Source organism: Canis lupus, chromosome 13 (genome assembly GCF_048164855.1).
Source record: "Canis lupus baileyi chromosome 13, mCanLup2.hap1, whole genome shotgun sequence".
Taxonomy (NCBI): domain Eukaryota; kingdom Metazoa; phylum Chordata; class Mammalia; order Carnivora; family Canidae; genus Canis; species Canis lupus.
This window is the reverse complement of record NC_132850.1, coordinates 43,897,797-43,921,246: the sequence shown is the minus strand read 5'-3', so window position 1 is coordinate 43,921,246 and position 23,450 is coordinate 43,897,797. Positions and strand designations below refer to the sequence as shown.

The following is a 23,450-nucleotide window of genomic DNA, read 5'->3' as shown; positions in this document are numbered from 1 at the left end:
GCATCTCCCCAAATTTCTTTGGCAAAAAATGTCTCACGGAGGGCTGTGAATGGTATGGCTTGGGTCATGTGTCCAATTTTTCCATTCATCATGTCCAAGGGCATGGAGTTCCTTGGGAAGTGGCTATAACCAAAGCCGCTCAAACTATACAGGGCAGATTTCCAATGGAAAAAGAAAGGAAGAAGAATGCCATTTCCAGAGACAGAAGGAATGTCAGGCAGAAAAACACAACAGATAATTCCCACCAAAGGCCTTTCAGAGGAACTTAGTGGAACAGGGGGGCAGAAGGAAGGAAGTCAGGGATGGGGTGCCAACGGTGGGACACAATTTTCTTTTTCTTCCAATTTTTTCCTTTCCTCCTTCCTTCCCTCATCTCTCCCAACAATGCTCCTCCCTTGCTGGAAACAGCAGCATCAGAGGCTGTGACTGTGGACTTTGGACACGTTAAGATGAAGATTTTAATAGCGATAGGAACTATGGAGACTGAACAGGCTTCCGGAGAATGAGATCTTGAGTCAGGAGGGAGACTGCTGGCTGCAGGGGGCGCGGTGAAGACAGGCCCTGTAAAGGAGATGCCTGGCATCAAATTATGGTGTTGCAGCAGGGGAGGCATGTTCATTCAGTACTGGAACCTTCCGGGCAGAGGCTGCATGGGGGGAAGAGAGGTCGCAGGAGAGGAGCCTGAGGAGGGGCCCCAGGGGAGACTCCTTGAACCTCGTGCCAAACTATTTGAACTTGACCTTATCTCTAGGTTCAGGAGAGCAGGGGAGGTCTTTAACCCCTGAATTAGTTTTTCAAATATTTTCACCATGATCTCTGGAACAGCTAAGGGGGAGGTGAGGCAGGATTGGGAAAGACTGTTGGCAAGGAGCCCAGGTAGCAATCCAGGGTGGGAATCCCAGTAAGGAGTGACAGAGACCCCTAAGACAGTGGGGAGTAAGGGTGGGATTCCAGAGGGAGCTCAGGTAAAATCCATGGGATCTGGTTCTGCCACAGCGGAGGGAAGAACTGATTTACAGAAGAGGGAGGTAGAGACATGAGTTGCAACCCCTGGCAAATTATTGATAGAATGAATCATCCATAAGAGACAAAGTTCATTGTGTTCTCAGAACAGAAGAAGCCTGACCCTGGGAAACATCAGAAGATACTTGTTGTGTAAGTGTAGCTTTTCATTTCATTCACTTCTCCACAAATATTTATTAGGCTCCTATCGTGTGCCAGCTCCTGTGCTGGATGCCGGGCATAAGGGGGGGGATGGAACCAGCATGGGTCCTGTCATCAAGCAGCTTTCCATATACCGTCCTGGGGCAGAAGGATGACAAACATCGTGTATCGTTAAAGTTTATAAACGGTATTAAGTGTATGAAGGCAATTGATTCAGGCGCAATGAGAAGAAATGAAGAGATAGGGAGCAGAGAACTTCCTAGGAAGAGGGGTCAAACTGAAGTTGGATTCTAAGTGGGACTGTTTGGAGGATCTCTGGGTGGCTCAGCGGTCTCGCACCTGCCTTTGGCTCAGGGCGTGACCCTGGAGTCCCTGGATCGAGTTCCACATCTGGCTCCTTGCATGGAGGCTTCTTCTCTCTCTGCCTGTGTCTCTGCCTCTGTCTCTCTGTCATGAATAAATAAAATCTTTTTTAAAAAAATAAGTGGGGGGATCCCTGGGTGGCGCAGCGGTTTGGCGCCTGCCTTTGGCCCAGGGCGCGATCCTGGAGACCCGGGATCGAGTCCCCACATCAGGCTCCTGGTGCATGGAGCCTGCTTCTCCCTCTGCCTGTGTCTCTGCCTCTCTCTCTCTCTCTGTGACTATCATAAATAAATGAAAATTTAAAAAAAAATTAAAAAAAAATAAATAAGTGGGACTGTTCACAGCTCCTTCCTCTGGGAGAGCATTTTCAAAGTAACAAAAATTTTGATATATTGATAAGCTTCATTTTGAGTTCACAAATCACTCTTTTCCCCAAGTATTTGCACCCTGAGTAACAACACTTGTTTTGGCATCAAGGGGTCATGACTATAACTCACTTGGTATTTTAAAGTTTACAATATGTATCTTCATACCTGCTGATTGACTTATGTGATATCCCAGTGGTAGATTGCTACAACAGTGGCTCTCACTCAGGGAGGTTTTCCTGTAGCCAACCTCGTGGGTAGACCCCTCCCACACTGATCTTTCGTGTAGCCCCGTGACTTGCTTTGAGCAATGGGACATTAGGAGACATGATGCAGCCCTTGACCACTGGGGCTTGCTGTCTCTTCTCTTGCTCTCAGAGCAAGGCATATGAGGAAGCCTAAACTAGTTTACTGGAAATTAAGGAGCAGAGATAAGCATCCCAGCACGGTCTCCTAGGTCAATCAGCTCCCAGCCAACCAACAAGAGTGACTTCAGATGAACCCAGCAGAAAGACTACCTAGTTCAGAAAATCTGTCTAGCTGAACTCAGTCCAAATTACTAACACAAAGAAACTCTGAGCAAATTAAAGGATTGCTGTTTTGAGCCACTACATTTTAGGGTAGTTTTTTATGCATCAATAGATAACTGATAGGGTGTAATCCTCAAACAGTTTAACTATTTTTGTTTTGCAAATGAGGAAACTTAAAAGCAGGAAAGGTAAATTACTCTGAAGATCTCACCACAATTTGGGGGTAGAAAAAAAATTAAAAAAAAAAAACAATTTGGGGGTAGATCTGAATTCTTACATCACTTCCTAGACTAAAGACCACTTCATCTCTGCAACTTCCACATCTCTCAGAAGATATCCAAACCTTAATCTACTATTTAATGATGGATCTCTAACTCTCCAGTTTTCTTAGAAGGTAACTCAAAGTGATATTAAAAGAATGGGCTTCCATTCAATCTTAAATGATTAAGAACCAAGATTAGATATAAGTATATGAATAAATAAAACTAAACTGATCATTTTCAAAATAGCCATGCAGCCACCCCCAATATTTATAGCAGCATTATCAAGAATAGCCAAAATATGGAAAGAACCAGATGTCCATCAAGAGATAAATGGATGGGGCAGCCCCGGTGGCGCAGTGGTTTGGTGCCGCCTGCAGCCTGGGGTGTGATCCTGGAGACCCAGGATCGAGTCCCACGTCGGGCTCCCTGCATGGAGCCTGCTTCTCCCTCTGCCTGTGTCTCTGCCTCTCTCTCTCTCTGTCTATGAATAAATAAATAAAAAAAATCTTTAAAAAAGAGATAAATGGATAAAGAAGAGATTATATATATATATATAAGAGATTATATAACCTTATATATTATAGATTATATATATATAAGAGATTATATAATCTCTTATATATAAGAGATTATATATTTATATATATATATATATATATACACACACACATACACACAATGGAATATTACTCAGCCATCAAAAACACCAAAATCTTGTCATTTGCAATGATGTGGATGAAACTAGAGCATATTATACTAAGTGAAGTCAGTCAGTCAGAGAAAGATGATTATATGATTTCACTCATATGTGAAATTTAAGAAACAAACCAGATGAACATATGGGAAGGGAAGGAAAGATAAGATGAAAACAGAGAAGGAGACAAACCATAAGAGACTCTTAATTCTAGGAAACAAACTGAGGTTTGCTGGAGGGGAGGGGAGTGGGAGGACGAGGTAACTGGGGGATAGAGTTTAGGAGGGTACAAGATGAAATGAAGACTAGGTGTTATGTGCAGTAGAATCTGGTGTGCAGTAGAATCACCAAATTCTACTTCTGAAACTAATAATACACTTTATGGTTTTTTTTAAAAATATTTTATTTATTTACTCATGAGAGACACAGAGAGAGAGAGAGAGAGAGAGAGAGAGTGAGAGGCAGAGACACAGGCAGAGGGAAAAGCAGGCTCCATGCAGGGAGCCTGATGTGGGACCCGATCCCAGGTCTCCAGGATCACACCCTGGGCCCAAGGCAGGCGCCAAACCGCTGAGCCACCCAGGGACCTCCAACCCACTCTATGGTTTTTTTTAAAGATTTTATTTATTTATTCATGAGAGACACAGAAAGAGAGAGAGAGGCAGAGACATAGGCAGAGGGAGAAGCAGGCTCCCCACAGGGAGCCTGATGTGGGACTCAATCCCAGGATTCCCGGATCATGCCCTGAGCCAAAGGCAGACACTCAACCTCTGAGCCACCCAAGCATCCCTAACACACTGTATGTTAATTAAATTGAATTTAAATAAATAAATACATGTATAAATAAACCTAACAAAATCTCTGTGCAATATCATACCCAAATCTCCTAACTTTTTGGGAAAAATATTATTTTATCATTCCAAACAACAAACTAGTTGAGAGGAAACAGAAGGACATTTTACTCAACTTGTTAAAAAGAAGTCATTTTGACTTTCTTTAACATGCTTAGAGGAACTACATTTTTCCAGTTCTCTGAAATATTAAAACAATAACAAACCTCAAGTAGGTTAATCTAACACATATATTTCTAAGTCTTTACAGATAGGAAATAATTTGCTTCCCAAGACATAAGAGAAACCCGTATCTCTTTAATGTTTTCTGTCCTTTTTTTGCAACTTGAGAATTACTTTAAACTTTCTTAATAATAAAGATTTGAAGATGTTAAATTACTTGCCCAAGATTACAGATTATAAATCATAGACATGTAATCAAATATTTTTCTTTCTGGTGCCAAGTCTCAGTCTCAACTGACCCAACCAAAATAACTATTATATAAGTAAGATAAACTCATAGAAATCCAAACTACACAGAAATATACAGATTTAAAAGTTCCCCCTCATTGTAGCAGGCACTACTGGTTACTTACCTAATATTCATTCCCCATTTCCTTCTTCCTAACAGAGCCTGGATTTTTTTTTTTTCAGTTTCTTATCCTCCGATAAGAACAATTTTTTTCAGTTTCTTATCCTCCGATAAGAATGATAGCCAAATGATTCCAGGGAGCTGGGCACTAGCTGAGTCTAAGGTGTGGTTCTGATTGATTTATTTTTAAATCAATCATAGTGGTCTTGTTGGCTGAGACAGGGACATGTGACGTATGTGACATATAGGAGACATCAGCTGCGGCATGTGTTCTTAAAAGAGAGTGCTTGCGGATGTCATGAGAATGTCCTCTCAGATCTGCAGCTACAAGGAGCAAGAGTGAATGAAGGTTGCTGCAGTGTCTGAGCCTCTGAGCCACTGCTTCCCAGGGGCTGCTTCCAGGCATGAGGGAGTGTGACAGGGATACTGAGACAAGCTTTTTTCTGGGAGACCTGGGGCTCCTCTGCAGATGACTTTGACCACCTCTGCCAGGGACGTAGAGTTTGAGTGTTTCTCCTGAAACTACTGTACCTCTCCCCCAAGAGGGGAGCTGCCTGAGAACAAAGCCTAATTGCTGACAATGGCAATGCCAAAAGATGGAAAGAACCGGGGTCCCCAGTGATCTCCTGAGCAGCTGAGTTAGTAAACCCCAGAATCCCTCTCCCCATGGACTTCTTGTTTTACAAGATAATAAATTCCCTTATCGCATGAGCCACCGAGTTGGGGTTTTCTTTACTTGTAGCAGAAAGCATTGCCACTGATACAGTTACCCTCCAATCCCACTTCCCAGAAAGAACTTTTGATAACAGTTCACTATGAGCCTTACTAGTATATTTACCAACATACATACTATTTTGCAACTTGATTTATTTTGTAACCATTAATATACCATGTATATCCTTCCACATCATTACATATAGGTCTTCCTTCATCTTTTTCATGGCCACATAGAATTCCACATAGGATATGCCCTAATCCATGTGCTTTTGTCCATAATCATTTATCTTGTACCCTTTTTCTTCAGCAAAAGACACAGGGACCCACTGGCAGAGCCTTATCTACAGTCAAATTACCATGTTCTTCTCTTCTCATTAGAAATGGGGTCATATTTAAAGCAGGGGAAATACACTTTTAAGTGAAGACCAAAGGTAGTCTGAGCAAATAAATCAGATTTTAGAACAAGAGAGGGCAGATGTTTTGTAGAAGACAAGATCTCCCAGCAAGTCCTGGTGACAAAGATGCAGCCTGAGACTGCAGAAGAGGGCTACTCTCCAGACTATTCTAGCTCTCCTCCTGCCCTTTCCCCTTCCCTTCCTTGGCTCTGCTCCGTTGACCTGGCCTCCTTCTCAGCTTTCTGAGGGCCCAGAGGGAGGTGGGGAGTGAGCTGGCTTAGCCGGACAAAACGTCTGGCTGGAAGAGGCTGAGATGAGCTGGCTGGGACCCGGTAAGGTAGAGGTCCGACGCGAGGCGGGCCACCTGCCCCCAGCCCCACGGGCCTCCGCTGCACCTGCGTCCAGGCCCCGCCCCCGCCTGCCCCCACCCGCCTCCTGTTCTCTACGTGGAAGGACCATCTCCAGCTCTGATAATCCACATCCCTAATCGCTTTTGGTTTTTTACATTTTTTTAAATTCAAATTCAATTTGCCAACATATAGTATAACACTAAGTGCTTATCCCTAATAGCTTTAGATGGGATTGTTTTGAGTCTGTAAACAAACAAAAAAACAAAACAAGATTACCCGGAAGTATTCATTCTAACGTGCTGTTATTATCAGAGACAAATAGCCAGTGTGGTTCCCCTAAGGAGAGCCTCCACCTTACCTTCTGAGAGTTGGGAGGGTCCTCAATTCCTAACCCATAACAAAGGTCTGTTGTTGAAGACTCAACTCTGCACCCTGACCCTCACAGGAACTGCTTCTGGGAAGAGCTGCACTTCCTTGCCCTTCCAGGATGCTTCCCACGTTCAGCCAGCTGATTGCAGTCCCTCTATTGACCTCAAACTGGCCTGACTTTGAGGTAGATTTTGTCTGGGTGGGAAGATAAAAGCAGCTGGCTTGACTTTTTCTGAACTGTTGTAGGCCTCCCTACCTGTTATGGCGAAATTAGAATAGCACCCAACCACATCACACATTAAATATACTTTTTGGGTTTTGCTGTAACTGTTATTTGATCAAAATGGAGACAAGTGAGTAGATTATACCAATGTTTCTATAAAAAGAGGGGGATACAACGATAAATGTGTTTATTTACTTATTTGGAACAAGAAAGGGCACTGGAACTACATACCATCATCAAAAGGAAGTTTTTTTTTTTTTTTTTTTTTTTTTAAGATTTTATTTCTTTATTTGACAGAGATAGCACAAGCAGAGGGAGAGGCAGAGGGAGAAGCAGGCTTCCCACTGAGCAGGGAGCCTGAACCGGGGTTCCATCCCAGGACCCTGGGATCATGACCTGAGATGCTTAACTGAATGAGCCACCCAGGTTCCCCAACAAGCAATTTTCTATAGAAAAAGGGAAGAAACAAAATAGAACAGAAATAAAAGCTGCACTTCTTTGAATATACTTTGTTTTGTAGATTCAAGGAACCATGTAATATTTTATGTAATTATAAAAAGAACTAAATGATAAAAAAGCAATATCTAATACTGCATGTGAACTTTTTCATTGCCAGCATAACCACACTGTGAAGAACTAAGACCAAGATAACCACCGACACTCTTGGGGCACCATCAAAAGGTACTAGAGCACCAAGTCATGATTTTGAAAACTAGCAAGTAAAAGGAAAGAATCAAACATTTCTCTTGCCTTTTCTACACAAACTCCACTTCAGGATAACCAAATAATTGATGACAGGGTATTTCTTTTTATAGTATCCCAACTATTAAAGGAATGATAAAATTAAAATATCACCATTTTACAACTTTTAATGAATTAATGGATCTAAGCAAAGATCACCAATGGTCGCAAATATCTCAAAAAGAACAACAACCAGATGTGGTGTGGCCCTAATGGATGCACCTCTGAAGGAGGCTTCAAAATACCTGCATCTAAATCCAATCAAGTAACTAGACTGTTATTAGTTACAAGTAGGTACATGTAACTTCCTTCTAAGAACATGTTAAATGATTCCATGAGGTGCCAAATAGCAAAATCCAGACTATAGTAAATTCCAGAAGACAATCAACCTGTTTTATTCAACAAGAAAAACTGTAAGTAAAAGGGAGATGAAGGCAAAAACTTCTAGATTAAGAGTACTTGAGTAGTCATTTGCAATGAATTGACTTTATTTGGATTCTGATTCAAAGACACTATTAAAAAAATCAATTCTATAAATAAGCACAAAAGTTTTAACACTGGCTAGATATTTGATGGTATTACTTTTTTATGTTATTTTTGGGTTTTGGGTTTTACGTTTTAGTTGAAATATTTACAAATGAAATGATAGGGTGTCTGACTTTTTTTTTTTTTTTTTTTCAAAATGATCCTGGGTTGAGGGGCAGGGGAAGGGGTAAAGGTATAGGTGAAACAAGAGTATCTATGAGTTGATAACTGTTGAAGCTGAGTGAAAGGTCCAGAGGTTCATTATATACTACTTTCTTTACATTTGTATTTGCTTGGAAATTTCATTGCTAAAATGTTTTAAGAAATCCTTTGGAAAGAATTTTTAGAATTTTGTTTTGAAATTACTTGAGTAGCTCATTTAATTTAGCTATGATTTGTTAGAAATCCATTCATATTTTGGAATGCTTTCCAAGTGGGAAAATAATGGTAATAACAGCAATTAGTACATATCCAGTAGTTAGAATGTACCAAACTAAGTGCCTTGCTCATTTAAATCTTGCCGACAGTCTTTGAGGTTGGTGGCATAATTTTCCCTTTTTTTACATAAGATTACAAAGAAGGAGAAAACTTGAAGCTCAGAGAGATTGAGTAACTCGATGAAAGTCACACAGTAAATGGAGGAGTCAGGATTTGAATACAGGCAATTTGGTTCTACAGCCTATGCTCTTAACTATTATGTTAACCTGTGAATTATTTTCCTGTAGAAGAACATGTTTATGAACACTAGATTGAACAACTTACAAAGTTGACAAATGTGATACTTCGCACACATTTATTTAACATTTATTAACTTTTCGAGCTTTTTTCTTTGCATTTTAGAGCAATGTTTTTTTTTGCAAGGTCCCAAATATTTTCATAGGCCCAAGTATGTCACAAGCTCTATGCCCAGAGCCTCTTCTGCCCGGTATACAAGGCAGCCCAACACCTAAGGCAGAAATTGATGAATTATCTGGTGTACTTAAGCCTGATCCTCTTGTCCTGCAGATCTCTAGGTTTTGTCAACTTTCAACATCCTGGATTGCTTCCATAGCCTCCTTTAGTATATCCACAACTCACCTTCTTAAGTGGACTCCAGTCTGTTCTGATCGTGGATTCTGTTTTGAACAGCTACTATTGGTTTGCACTTAGAGAATGCGTTTTGGCTTTCCCGTCCTCCCTCCTCCATACCCCCCACCCCCACCACCATGGCTCACAGGCTGCCTGGCCACCCTTTGGTCAGAATTCATATAGCATGTGGCCCAGAGAAAGGCCACAAGAAGGTCCGAACACATCTCACTTCAGACCTTCTTCCCAGTCCCCACTGATAAAGTTCAGTCTGTGCCTGAGGACTTTGAAAGATTCTATTCAGTGGGATTCCTAGATCTAGCTTCTGTGTCGTGACCACCTGGGTATGGCAATAGTTCAACCAGTGGGCAATAGAAAAACTGAAAGGCCTGCCCATGGTCTGCCCATGGATTCTTCCAACACTGCAGGCAGGCAGGCAGGCCAGGGGCCCCTGGACTCCCTCATGCCCCTCCATCATCTTGTGGTGTCTTATCTTCCACTTGGGGCCATCCTGTGCATTGGTTTTATTATCAGCTAATCTACAGTGTTTTGAGCTAGGAGGAAGGGACAGGGTATAATCTTCCCTGGGCCCTCACTGGCCAGGGAGAGCTACTAGCTGTGAACCCTCCTGAAAGGTAACTCTGAAAATGGGATAAGAGTGCATTCTAAGCAGGATTTAATGAGAATTCTGTAATGAACCAAAAAATAAAAAAGATAAACATAGACCGACTTAAAGATCAAAAGAACAGGGAAACTTCGAATTTGCAGATCAGGTTTTTATAAAAGATTTTATTTATTTACTCATGAGAGAGAGAGAGAGAGAGAGAGAGAGAGAGAGCCAGAGACATAGGCAGAGGGAGAAGCAGGCTCCACACAGGGAGCCCAATGTGGGACTCCATCCAGGGACTCTAGGATCACGCCCTGGGCCAAAGGCAGGCGCTAAACTGCTGAGCCACCCAAGCATCCCCACAGATCAGTTTTTCCTCCAAAATATGTATTTAAAAATCTGTATTGATAGCAAGCCTGAAGGACTTTGGTTTTGTGATCTCATATGCAAGTGTATTGACAACTCCAAAGGCTCAGGCCTTCCAGCATCGGTTCTTTCCTTCATTAGTGAGTAAGTAAGTGGCTCCTGGCTGAATTGCCTCTATGGTCACTGCACTGCCCTTAGAACCTTAAGAGGTCTCTGGAATTCAACAGTTGGCCTGCTCAATCCTATCTAGCTTAGGCAATTTTAAAATGGCCCAAGGCAAATAGGACTCAGCACTAGAAACACAGCCTGATATCACCAAGAAGAAAAACAAGAAAAGGACAAAGCCAGACTGCATTTTATCTTGTAAATATTTATGGTGTGATTTGCTCATTCCAAGTGAGAGAGGGCCGGTGCACAAATTAAGTTTTCTACAGTTCTTATGATGTGAAATAGTCGAGTGTGCTAGGCACACTCTGAGCGTGGTGGTGGTATGGTGTGGTGGGGAATGAGTTAAAATAGAAAATGAGATATGACAGGTGTAGGAAGTGGGGTGAGCCAACATGTTGCACAACTCCAGAGGATCCCATTCGTTAGAGTCTAAGTGAGTGGTGCTTCTTGGCATTGTGCAGTGCACCATCTGGGTCCTAGGACACAGGGTAGGCACTCAGTAAATGTTTGTTGAACTTCACTGAATGCAAAGGATGGTTTCATCTTCTTTTAAATTTAAATATGGAGATAAGATAAGCATTTCCTAAAATGTGGCCCACAGAACAGTAGTCCCAGAGGAATATTTTTCCAGAAAAGGGAAATGCTGCAAGCAAATTAGAGAGTCATGATGCACATTATATAATACAAGCTCTAAAAAGCCCTGCAATTAAAATAATTTTTTCCCCACTTACTTTTGAACTCAGAATTTTCAATCTCATTGGAGCATAGGATTCTCCCTGTTTTGGCTAACATAGCATTTCTACAGATGCTTAAGAAACACTCTATCAGGGCATCTCGATGTGTGTAAACCAAGCTCTGTTCACAATCCTCAAATCCAAATGTGAAGGCTGTTTTCTTAGTTTGCCCATGGGGAAAAAAATCATTTTATTCATTTATATATTCATTTAACTAACACTTATGGAGTGTCTATATTTGTTCCTATGCTAGGAATAACAAAAGATGCCCTAGCCTTCCAAGAATTCATGGTGAAGATAAGAAGACAGAATGCTACACAATTACAATGCTACTGGGAAGGCTGTATGAGGGAACGAGCATGTGCTGCCTCATGCTGCATCACTCACAGTCTAGATCAGTTGGGAGGAGACAGGAAGAATTCACCTGACAGGTGTCTCAAGCTATTTGTGGTGAGGATCCAGTTAGGTTTCATGATTTTTTTTTTTAAGATTATATTTATTTATTTATGAGAGACATAGAGAGAAGCAGAGACAGAGGCAGAGGGGAAAAAGCAGGCTCCCTGTGGGGAGCCCGATGTGGGACTCAATCCTGGGACCTGGGGATCATGACCTGAGTCAAAGGCAGACGCTCAACCACTGAAGCACCCAGGTGCCCCAGGTTTAGTATAAGAAATAGGTATTTGGTCTTCCTAAAACCTTTAGAATTTTTTAAGTAAGAAGAGGATAAAAGTGTCTTGATGTTTTTAACAAACCCCTTTCAAACACATCCAAGTTTATGTCATTGAGTGACTTTGGAAAGCCACAAAGGATGGGAGCTGATTGCCGGGAGAACCAACCAGGTAATTAGAGAATTGGACTCTCCCCCACCTTCAGAGAGGAGAGAGGAGCTGGAGATTGAGTTCAATCACCAGTGGCCAAAATTTAATCAATCATGCCTATGTAATGAAGCCTCATAAAACCCCAGTAGGTCTGGGTGTGGAGAGCTTCCAGGTTGGCAAATATGGGGAAGTGCTGGGAGTGGCGCCCCTAGAGAGGCCACAGAAGCTCTGTGCCCCATCGGACACAGCTTGCCCTAGGCTTCTCCTCACTCTGTTCATCTGTTTCCTTTATAATATCCTTTATAATAAACTGGTCAATATAAGTAAATGTTTCTCTGAGTTCTGTGAGCTGTTCTAGCGAATTAATTGAACCCAAGGAGGGGGTCATGGAAATCTCCAATCTATAGTCCATGGTCAGAAGTGCAAGTGACAACATGGACTTCTGACTGGCAACTTGAAGGGAGTACAGACAGTCTTGTGGGATTGAGCCCTTGACCTGTGTGGCCTCTGACACTATCTTCAGGGAGATAGTTTCAGAATTCAGTTGAATTGTGACATTCAGCTGTTGTTGGAGAATTGCTTGTTGGTGTTGGGGGAAAACACACACACACACACAGTGGGGTTCCTCTTTTTCAATCCATTGTGAATTGATACCATTGCAAAATACATTAAAAATGGATTACTAGGGCAGCCCCGGTGGCGCAGCGGTTTAGCGCTGCCTGCGGCCCAGGGTGTGATCCTGGAGACCTGGGATCAAGTCCCACGTCAGGCTCCCTGCATGGAGTCTGCTTCTCCCTTTGCCTTTGTCTCTGCCTTTCTCTCTCTCTCTCTGTGTCTCTCATGAATAAATAAATAAAATCTTTAAAAAAAATGGATTACTAAGTCAGTGTGATACTGCCATAAAGAAAGACATATAGATGAATGGAACAGAATTGAAAGTCCAGGAATAAACCCTCATGTTTATGGCTAATTGATTTTCTGTTTGTTGTTTCTGTGCCAAGACAGTTCAATGACAAAATACTACTCTTTTCAACAAACAGTGCTGTAACAACTGGATATTCACATGTAAAAGAATGAAGCTAGATCCCTCCTTACACCATTCCCAAAAATCAACTCCAAACTGACCTAAATGTAAAAGCTATTCTTAGAAGAAAACACAGGAGCAAATTTTGAAACATTGGGTTAGGCAAGGTCTTCTTAGATACAGCACCAAAAGCATTAGAGAAAAAAATAGATTTAACTGTATTTCATGAAAATGAAAATCTATGCTTTTTTTTTTAAAGATTTTATTTATTTATTCATTCATTCAAGACACACACAGAGAGAGAGAGAGGTAGGCAGAAACACAGGCAGGGGAGAAGCAGGCTCCACAAAGGGAGCCCAACGTGGGACTCGATCCCAGGTCTCCAGGATCAGGCCCTGGGCTGAAGGCCAGGCTAAACCACTGAGCCACCCGGGGTGCCCAGGCCTATATTTGTTTTTTTACTTTCTTGATGATGTCCTTCAAAAGCACAGAAGAGGACAGCCTGGGTGGGCAGCCCGGGTGGCTCAGCGGTTTAGCCTGGCCTTCAGCCCAGGGCCTGATCCTGCCTGTGTCTCTCTGCCTGTGTCTCTGCCTCTGTCTCTCTGTCATGAATAAATAAAATCTTTTTTAAAAAAATAAGTGGGGGGATCCCTGGGTGGCGCAGCGGTTTGGCGCCTGCCTTTGGCCCAGGGCGCGATCCTGGAGTCCTGGGATCGGGTCCCACGTTGGGCTCCCTGTGTGGAGCCTGCTTATCCCCTGCCTGTGTCTCTGCCTCCTTCTCTCTCTCTAATAAATAAATAAAATCTTAAAAACAAACAAACAAACAAACAAAAAAAACAGAAACAAAAAAACAACAACCCATAGAATGAAAAAAGGTATTTGCAAATCCTGTATCTGATGGCGGATTTATACCCAGAATATATAAAGAATTCTTACCACTCAATAAAAAGGATAAATAACCCAATTTAAAAAATGTGCAAAGGATCCAAAGAGACATTTATCCAAAGATATACAGAGGGCCAAAGATGTGAGTGGGGTTTAGGAAAATCCATAGGAGACTGTATTTCTCCTACATTTACAACATCAGGAAACCATTAGTACCCAGAGGTCTCAAGGAGCAAGGAAACTGAATAGTTCCAGAATCTATGGAGAGTAGCTGAATGGAAGGGGCTGCCCAGACAGGACTGTACTTTGATAGGAGGAAGCCACAAACCCACAGCTTCCAACAGGAAATAACAGAGGAAATAAATACACCAGCCCACTCTTCTCTGCTGATACCTCCCTTGTTGACCAAACTCTGAGCTTGAGTTTCACAGTTGGAAGAAGGTGGTGGAAACAGGCCTGGGCAAAGGAGAGTATGTGATTTAAGGAGTAGGAGGCAGAGGTAAGATTTATTGTGTAGGCTGTGGATGTGGAAAATTCAAATGAGTGGCAGAGAAGGTGGGAGTGGGAACAAAACATAAGGCTGATTTAGATGTGATAACATTTGCTCTCTGAGCACCAGGATATTGTCTGAGGGGCAGATCCAAGGGGCAGTTCAGCTTGGGGAGAAGTGGCTTAAAAACTCCTGTATAGGCCCCGGACTTCTGTACTTCTGTACTTCTGTAGGTTTCAAGCATTGCCCTAGACCAACAAACATTTTCTTAAAGGGACAGGTGGTAGGTATTTTAGAGGTCTGCAACACAACTCCTCGATTGCCCCGGTCATGGGGAAGCAGCCAGAGATAATACTTGAATGAATGGTGTGGCTGTGTTCCAACACAACTTTCTTTATTAAAATAGGCGACGGGCCTGCAGGCCATAGTTTGCCAACCCCTGCCCTAGACATTTAAGAATGTTTTCATCATTTTGCTTTCAGATAGGTTTGATGTATCTATTTGAATGAGCCTTTGCCCAGGTCTGCCTTCTGACTGATAAGCAGCTGGACCTCTTTCAGAGAACCAGGAATGAAATGAGCCAGTAGATTCAGCTCAAATTCCTATTGATGTCAAGAAAGAGAGTGTATGAAGCTGACCAGCCACTCTGAGAAGGGAGCAGGGAGGATAGCCAGCTCCAACATCTGGATTTCCATTTTCCTGAGAAAATGTTATGTTATAGGAAGCTTTCCCTTTCTTGCCAGGAACATACCCTAGTTGGTGAAATGAAGATGAAACTTTGAAGTCACCCAGACTGGAGTCAAACCCTGTCACTTTGTTTCTGAGTGCCTCCGGGAGCCAGCTCTGATGAAGAGGATGCTTGCCTCATGGGTAACCAGAGCTGTTATTATTAAATGTCTGAAATGAGAGTCCAATTCACAGTTCTCCCCTTCTTGATTCCTTTCAGGGCATCTCCCACTGTCTGCGTGCCACCTTCCTTGGCTCTATCGGATGCAAGCCAGTGTGTCTCCCTCATCTCCCTCATTCTAAGCTCTGTAATGACTTCTTTTGCATTGTGTATCACCCACAAAGCTGGTGGAGAGGTGGGTATGTGTATTCATGCAGACAAAAGGAGATGGCAAGCAGCATCACAATGGACAAAATTAACTTCCCCTTTGTGGTTATTATTCCTGGGAGGGACTAGACACGTGATGTTACTCAGCACTTCTTTTCAAGAGAGGGAAACTCGACTTGGATTGGCTTAGACGAAGAACCAGAGAGACCAGACTCTCTTCTGTTTCTCCTCTCTGCTTCTCTGTGTGTGTGTGTTGGCTCTCTCCCTAGGGCTGGTGGCCAGGCCAGAGAAGGCTCCTCCCCCTCGGACCAGAGATGGACTGACACCCACCCCGCTCTCCTTGGTGTCAAGTTTACAGTCCTGGGTAAGGAAGGGTTTTTACTTGGGGTAGTTGGAGGTATAACCAGCAACAGTGGACATAACTCAGCTCTGTCATCAGGGGGGCAGTGAGTTCACAGAAATGCGAGGAATAGCCTGCTGGAAGCCAGGGGTTGGGGTCTGGGGCAAATGAAGGAAACCATCACTCCCAAATGACTTAAATTCTTCACTCTCCACTCCAACCCTTCTAGAGGTCAAATAAAAATATGTGTGCTGCCTCCAAAGACCGCACTGGCTGGGTAGGAGTTCATAACCTTTGAGCTAGAAGATTTCAGGCCTTTCTTCGCAATTCGGCAAATGAATCTGTGACATTTTCAGTAAGCAAACCAAGGTGGGAGAGGCCTTTCCAGGTAGGACAATGCTAATTAAGAAAGATAATTAAGGCGGGGGATGCCAAGTTGGGAGGGACATCCTTTGTGTTTTGTAAAACTCAGCAACTTCTCAAAGCGAGGTCATAAATGCCTTTTAAAAAGACTATCACTCTAGGCTCGGAAAATTCAGTCATGTAAATTCAATCTGTGCTTATAATTTGTATCCTTTGATTGGTTAGGACTCTCATTGGACTCAATCTGTGTCAAGACAAAGGTAGGGTGGTGGCATGGTCTCCGAGACAAGGGGAAGTGTAAGAGTCCTGAGGCAGGTGATCATAACCTCCACAGAACCTGCCAGATAACTTTGCTCAGGTCCTTGTCAGTGGCCAGAACCTTCCAGGCGGCATTACCTATTATGCAAACCAAGAATGAGCTTAGATAGCAATAAAGCAGGAATATATATATATATATATAGAGAGAGAGAGAGAGAGAGACACAAAAAATGGGAAAATATTTGGGAGGAAGAATCTGATCTTGAAAAACATATCAAGGTATCAAGGTGTCCATTTTTTTGGAGAAAGCCAAAACTTTTGGGGACTTTCTCCATGTATTTTACAATGAAGCATCCTTTTTGTTTTAAATCATATATGGGAGACATGGCACCATCATAATCCTTTCAGTGCTTAGAGCCACTAATGGAGCTCATTAGGAGCATCCTGGACCCAGAAGTGGGAGGGAGATATGTGGCCTCCAGTTTCCTCCCCTTCAGGTACCTCTGTCAGCAGTTCCTTCCTGCTGCTCAACCTGCCTCATCACCCCTCCCTGGTAGGACCATTCCCTAGAGTCCCTATTAAAATTTATTGCCCTTTTATTCCTCCCCCAGACACCTCTAATCCACAGTGATGATGGTGTTAATGATGACATAGCATATAAATGACTATAACTAGGTAAACTAGATAAACTTTAAAGTGGCAAGATTGGGGATCCCTGGGGGGCTCAGTGGTTTAGCACTTGCTTTCAGCCCAGGGCGTGATCCTGGAGTCCTGGAATCGAGTCCCACATCGGGCTCCCTGTATGGAGCCTGTTTCTCCCTCTGCCTGTGTCTCTGTCTCTGTCTCTCTTTCTCTCTCTGTGTGTGTGTGTCTCATGAATAAATAAAAACTTAAAAAAAAAAAAAGATGGCAAGATTCGACTATAATAAAGAAGTATTGATGGCTATCATGTCATTCTTGGTTTTAATTTTTTTTTTCAGTTGTCCTCATCTCAATAATTATAACCATAGTAACAATGGCTAACAATCTGGGCCCTTTTTTGATGTTTCCATCTTCGATTTTCAGACACTCTTCTAAGCACTTTATACTAATGCATGTCTCCCCACAACCTTGCATGACAGTGTTATCTCCAAAACGGTTGAGGAAAAGCATTGATTTGCAAGTACGGAGACTGAGGCAGCAGAGACTGTGTGGTCCAGGGACACAAGGTCCCCCACTGGCAGTTGACCACACCAGGATGTCATACAAAGAAGTCTAGTTCTAGAGTCCTCCATTCAGGTTAGCCAAGCTAATTCCTTGAGAGGAAACCCCATTTCTTCAACTATTCCATTTTTAGAACAAAAATGTTCTACCTCTAAAATGTATTGCCGGTCTATGTACTACTCTTCATCTCTCTCTCTCTCTCTCTCTCTCTCTCTCTCTCTCTCTCTCTCTCAAGATTTTACTTATTTATTCATGAGAGACATACAGAGAGAGGCAGAGACACAGGCAGAGGGAGAAGCAGGCTCCCTGAGGGGAGCCCAATGCAGGACTCGATCCCAGGACCCTGGGTCACACCCTGAGCAGAAGGCAGATGTTCAACCACTGAGCCACCCAGACATTCCTACTCTCCATCTCTCTGTCTCTAGTGCTGCCACCAAGAAAAAAACACAAGACGATATCATCAAGAAATAAATTACACCAAACCAAAGTCTTTTTTTTTAAGTAGTATAAAAAGTAGTATTAAAAAAATGTATTTGAAATAGTAGTATACTATTCTAGCTCAGGACATATTTTAACCATTTTCAAGTTGTTAGACAGTTAGTTTGTATCAGTTATCTATTTCTGTGTGACAGATTCCCCCCTAAACAAGACAGCTCGAAACAAGTTTTAAGTTTCTGTAGGGTGAAAATCTGCGAGTGGCTTTGGCTCAGGGCTTCTCAAAGACACAACCAAGATGCTGGGTGGGCTGTGGTCATCTTGAGGTTCAAACTGGGGAAGACCCATTTCCAGGCTTACTCGGCTATTGGTAGAATTCAGTTCCCTGCAGGCTGCTGGTTGGAGACATCAGTTCCTTTCTCCCACTCTCAATAGGTAGATGTCAGTAGGTATCTTGGTATCAGGAGACATCTGCCTATCTATAAAGAGAAAGTGAGGAAGGCTACTCAAGAATTCAGGGTCTTCTTATAATCTAATTGTGCATGCTGTACTCTATTCATTAGAGGTGAGTCAGTAAGTCCAGCCCGTACTCTAGGGGAGGGGATTGCACAAAACTGTGACTACAGGAGGTGGGGATCATACTAGAATCTGCCTACCACATAGGTTTCCCCCAATTTTTCTACTGCTAACATGCTCTTCTGAATATCTTATTACCTGCATTACATATCATTTCCTTATGATACATTTATTGACTAGAAAGGTAAGAACACCTTTTTTAAAAGATTTATTTATTTGAGAGAGAGAGAGAAAGTGTGAGCAGTGGGGGAGGTGGAGGGAGAGGGAGAGAGAAAGGGAACGAAGCCGACTCCCCGCTGAGTGTGGAGCCCCAAACAGGGCTCAATCCCAGGATCCTGAGATCATGACCAGAGCAGAACACTCAACTGACTGAGCTGCCCAGAAGCCCCTTTTCTAGGCATTTAATATAAATGAAATCACATGCTCTGTGATCTTGTGTCCAGCTTTGAAAGAACTTGCATCATGTTTTCAAGGTTCATCCTTGTGGAGCATATATCAGAACTTCACTCCTTTTTATGACTGAATAATATTTCATTGTACAGATAGACGTTGCTTTGTTTATCCATTCATTAGTTGAGGGACATTTGAGTGATTTTCACTTTTTGGCTATAGGAATAATACTACTATGAACCTTCACATGTAAGTTTTGTGTGGATATATATTTTTTTCATTTTCCTCCAGGGTATACCTAGGAGTTGGAATTGTTGGGTCAATTGGTGACTCTATGTTGCACTGTTTGAGGAACTGCCAGACCCTTTCCTACAATGGCTGCACCATACCGTGTTCCCGCCAGTGGCATATGAGGGTTCTGATTTCTCCATGTCCTCAGCGACTGTTTATCTTTTCTATTATAGCTTAACTAATGAGTATGAAGTAGTATCTTATTGTGGTTTTCATTTGGGTTTCCCTTATGGTTAATGATGTTGAGCCTCTTTTCATGTGCTTATGGGCTATCTGTATATCTTCTCAGAGAAATGTCTGTTCAGATCCTAGGAATGGGATGGATTTTATGGGAGGGATTGGGACCAGAATGAACCTGCGGTGCGGTGAGATCAAGACAGAGTCGTAGGTTTAAGACTTGGTTCCCCCAACTTCTAGCTGTGTGATTTCTGGGTTTCTGAAGATCTTAGCCTGTTTGCAAGTCTTTATTAGATGGGGATAATAATAATACCTATTTCATGAGGTCACCGCATGGCTGAAATGAGAAAACAGACATGTAGGATTTAGCAAAGCACCTGATACACAGTAAACATGCAATAAATTGGAGCTCTTTTCATGATCTGTAAAGGTAACAACATGATAAGAACTGTGTTTCAGGAAGATAAATCTGGCCATGTTATTATATGAAGTAGATTAAGGAGAGATTGCAGACAAGGCCACCAGTTCAGAGGATCCCCAACAGTTGAAGCCAAAAGGAAGTTTTCTGGCCTTCTTTCCTATTCAAGACAAGTCTTCCTCTAGTTCATGGCCTGAGCAGCCCCAGAAAGGAGTGATCTTGTTGATTTTTCAGGTTGATCAAAGATATTTTCAAAGATATTTAATTAACTCACTAATCCATGAGGAAATAGTGATGAATATGTTTTGAATATTGTGATTAACACTTCATAAGAACTTGAAGAATTTTAAATATGTTTATTAACTGTTTCTCCAGAGAGAGATGACATATCAAGCTTTAGTAATTTCAGGGTCATTTATATTATCAATTAAAATACAGTTTTATCCAATGCCTGCTTATGCATTCAATCCCATACATATCGGGGATCCCTGGGTGGCGCAGCGGTTTGGCGCCTGCCTTTGGCCCAGGGCGCGATCCTGGAGACCCGGGATCGAATCCCACATCGGGCTCCCGGTGCATGGAGCCTGCTTCTCCCTCTGCCTGTGTCTCTGCCTCTCTCTCTCTCTCTCACTGTGTGCCTATCATAAATAAATTAAAAAAAAAAATTAAAAAAAATATTTCAATTCCATACATATCTATAAAGCTCCCATTATGTGCCAGGCACTGTTTCAGGCACGAAGTATATAGTGGCAAACACAAGGTCTTTGCACTCAGAGAGTTTATATCCTAATAACGTGAAATATTAAAAATCTATTCATGTAAAAAATATTTATTGAGTACCTTCTAGGTGCTCGGGATGCATAAACAAAACAAACATCCTTGTCCTCATAGAGCTTACATTCTAGTGGGAAGACAGACAATAAATCATGAACAAAATAAATGAGGCAACTCTACAGTTTATTAAAGGTGATGAGTGTCATTGAAAAATAAAGCAAAGCAGTTAAGGGAGAGTGGGGAGAGGGAGCTAGAACTGCAACTTCTAGATAAGTGATCAGGGTCAGTCTCATTGAGAAATGGAAGGAGTTGAGAGAGTGAGCTATGTGGATTTCTGAGGGAAGAATGTACAAGGCAGATGGAACAGCAAATGCAAAGGCCCTGAGGCAGGAGCATTCCTGATAGAAATAAGAACAAGAAGTGGAGCGAGCAAAGGAAAAAGTCCAAGTTATAATGGGAAAGCAGAGAGGGGATAGATCATAGATCGCTAAGGGCCTGGCCCGGTGAAAAGGCCACCATTCGTTTCTGAGAGAAACAAAAAGTGCTGAATGTATTTCTTGCTAAGCAAAGGATGGCTGCATTGTAAGCAAAGCCTGTGAACAAAGAAAGCTGTGGTCTTACATAGTGTTTTGGAAAGTGTAGGCTCAGAGATTCACACTTTCAGAAGCTGGACTGTTTGGGGATGAGCTGACCTTTAGCTAAGGAAACAGGATCACTGAAGCGGGGCTGCGGCTGATTGGCTGACTTTCTATAGTGATGAGCTGTCTCTGAGTGAGAGGTTGTCACTGATTGATTCGAAGATTCTGGCTGTTACTTATACTCGGACCAAAGAACAATGAGTCTTTTCCTTTGTCCAACTTAGAATGAACAAACTTGTCACTCTGTGCTTTGCCAGGTCACTGTAAAGTCTTTGTCTTCTACTTGGAGGGAAACGGGGAGGTTCCAGAGGATTTCCGAGCAGACGGGTGACAGGATCTAATTGACATTTTCAGAGGATCACTCTGGCTGCTGTGTGGGCAAGGGCAGAAGCAAGGGGGATCAGTTAAAAAGGTCACGGCAGTCATCCTGGTGAGAGGAGATGTGGCTTCAGCCATGAGGGTAGTAATGGGGGGCAATGAGAAGGGCCCCCACTTTGGATATATTTACAAACAGAGAAGATAATCCAATTCGGCTAAATATTATTGGAGTGAAGAGAATAGTATTTACCTTCACACGAGGTGATATGGTAGAAGACATTACAGAGCAACCAGGTGGGGCTCCTTGAGGAGGGGTGAGGGAAAGCCAGCTAGGACCTTAAGGCAAGAGCCGCAGGAGCGCACTTGTGTGTGTGCGTGTGTGAGAGAGAGAGAGTACGTGTCAGAGCCAAGACCAGTGCAAGTAGAAGGTGGAAGCGGGTAGAGGGAGAGTTAGAAGTCAGCGAGGGAGAAAAAAGCAGAAGCCAGATCCTTCCAGGCCTTGAGTGCATAGAATGGACTGAGAAGAGAGGGGCAAGAATAGAATCAGGAATTTGGAAACAGAGACTGTTCTATACTGGACACTGTCATTATGGAAATTCTATGAGGCCTCATCAAAATAATAAAGTAAAATCCAACTGGGAAGTCTTTGTCGTGCCAAAGATTCCGCTTTGTTGTCTACTGAACTATGACTCATATAAATAATGGTACAAGCTATGGGGCAGTTATGGTGTGTGGACTAGTAAAAGAGACAATCACCTGTCCTCTGACCTTTAATGAGAGGTCCAAATTAAGCTTTGCACAGTGGCAGTATCATAGCCAATGAGGTTTATCCGAGGCGCGATCATTGCTAATTGAAAAGTCCAGATTAGCCTAGAAATAATAAAACATTTGAACAGCCAAGAGGCGGAGAAAGGAAAGTCTTGATTAGTCTAGATAATGTCTTTTCCACAACTAAACTGTGATCCATGTCTTCTACCCTGTGATCATGAAAAATGGGGTTAACATTTACTGGGGGGGCTTCCTGAATGCAGGTTTAAAAGGCACAGAGAACACAGGTTGTTCAACATCAGAGGCATGTTGACCAGGTCTCCCATCTTCTAGCATTAGCTCCAAGGATAAGGAGAGTGCCTTATCCACCTTTGCGGCCTTGGGGCGCCTGGCACTGCCCCAGGTAAACAGAGGGAGCTGAATCACCTTTTTGTTGAATCTGGATGAAGCATATGTCATTTAGATGGACAGTAGTGAAGTAAGAGCATATTAACTCAGGGAAGCAGGCATCTTGTAGCGCTTGGTTCATCATCCAGTGCGCGGATTAGTCATATTTCTCTCAATCCTACTACTTCCTTTTTTGTATTTCCTGTCTTTTGAGCACATCATTTCACTCTGAAAACCCCACTCTTATGGGTAATCATAAAGGGAGAAGTCCAATGCAGGCCAATTTTACTCCTTTTTAGCGAATAACGGTTTTCAAAAGTTTGATGGATGTTGAAATTCATATCATATAAAGATCTTAAGATAGTTGGCCAACTTTTTTTTTTTTTTTTTAGGGCTTTCTATGTGCATTTTCTTTAATTCCAAACAATCCTAAGAAGCTACTATTAGTGTCATTACAGAGATGTGGAAACCATCACGGAGTGGGCAAAGAAATTTGGCTAAGGTCACAAGCCAGGACAAGGAAGAGCTGGACTTCAAATCAGGTTGTTTGATTCCACAGTGGCATTGCCACTTACTCTAACTCTTGGAATAACTTGGAGGCTCTCACTTGTCTTTGCTTCCTTGTTTGCTCTTGAAATGTTAAAATATGCGGAGAAACAGTAGGAGCTCTATAAATAAAACATGTCTATATATTTTTAAATGATTAAAGCTGGAAAGTTTAATGTGGCACCGGGCCACTTGTTTAGTGGAAGTAAAGGGAGGGCGATCGCTGGCTCCCATGG

The 23,450-nt window shown here is 42.5% G+C and overlaps 1 long non-coding RNA gene and 1 pseudogene across 4 annotated transcripts; both read left to right on the top strand.

The window, feature by feature from the left end:
- The first annotated feature begins 1,108 nt into the window (after positions 1–1,108).
- LOC140602219 (uncharacterized) lies at positions 1,109–17,404 on the top strand. 4 transcript variants are annotated; one of them, XR_012005197.1, is made up of 5 exons: positions 1,109–1,155; positions 7,472–7,536; positions 15,022–15,148; positions 15,225–15,696; positions 15,902–17,404. It is a non-coding gene; the product is annotated as an uncharacterized lncRNA (long non-coding RNA). The 4 variants fall into 4 exon arrangements; XR_012005196.1 differs by having other exon boundaries at positions 15,022–15,360; positions 15,602–15,696; XR_012005195.1 differs by adding an exon at positions 6,709–6,816 and having other exon boundaries at positions 1,111–1,155; positions 15,022–15,696.
- Positions 17,405–22,303: 4,899 nt separating this feature from the next.
- On the top strand, positions 22,304–22,418 carry LOC140603283 (U4 spliceosomal RNA; annotated as a pseudogene).
- The last annotated feature ends 1,032 nt before the right edge of the window (positions 22,419–23,450 follow it).